We start from the raw sequence: 921 nt of genomic DNA on the forward strand, positions 1-921 counted from the left end.
GTCGCATACACCGTTATATTATAACCTTAATGAATATGAAGTTGACCACTTTCAGTCGTTCATAAAAATATAGTAATAGTACATTAACATGCAACAAGGGTGTAAAGTCGCTCATTATTCCCGCGGATGGTGGTGGTGGTTTCTTATCTTTTTCGTTTTCTGTTTCTATATATTACTGTGAACAGTCTTGAAATGAGCGTTAATTGCAAGATAACTTCTGCTAACAGAAGAGAATACTATCCCAAAATAATGTCAAAATCGAGATCGAAGAAATCGGATTGAAAACCAATACAGAATTTCGAGTCAAATCCAAGAAATTAAAGTACAATTTATCATATGACTATAATTTATTGTTCCAACTCGTTGTAAAAAATGTTACCCATATTTCTAGTCGAACCGCCACTAAAAAATTTACTGGCACAACGGTTAGCCCTGTAATTGTAGTAGTAAGTCCATACCGGATTTTTGTTCCTCTCCGCTTGCAGTCGCGCAGCTTTCTCAATACCCAGAAAAAACAATCGGTCGCTAAACATGGATATCAACGGTCTCAAGCTCGAGTCGGTGCTGTTAATCTTGTTTGATCCCAAATAGTATCTGCGGATTTTTGCGCCACAGATCACTGCTGAGAAATCGGTATGGTGTTATTAAATTTCAACAAAAATGGCGCAATGCTTGTCCAATTATCGTTCAATTGCTCCAGCAAGTTGTCGTCATTGAAAAATACTACAGAAGTCATTTTTATCGTTATTATGAAATCTTTACAATAAATATTTATTGTAATTATTCATCACAATGATAATTCAAATTAAATAATCGCATTAAGTCTCCGCTATTTATAATCGATACAGTCCAATGTTGTCTACATATTACGAAAGAAAACTGATTATCACCAAAAGATTGGTTGTAGCTTGGGATAAAGTT

Source organism: Ceratina calcarata, unplaced genomic scaffold, assembly GCF_001652005.2.
Source record: "Ceratina calcarata isolate Rehan_Ccalc_2016 unplaced genomic scaffold, ASM165200v1 scaffold248.2, whole genome shotgun sequence".
NCBI classification, from domain to species: Eukaryota; Metazoa; Arthropoda; class Insecta; order Hymenoptera; family Apidae; genus Ceratina; species Ceratina calcarata.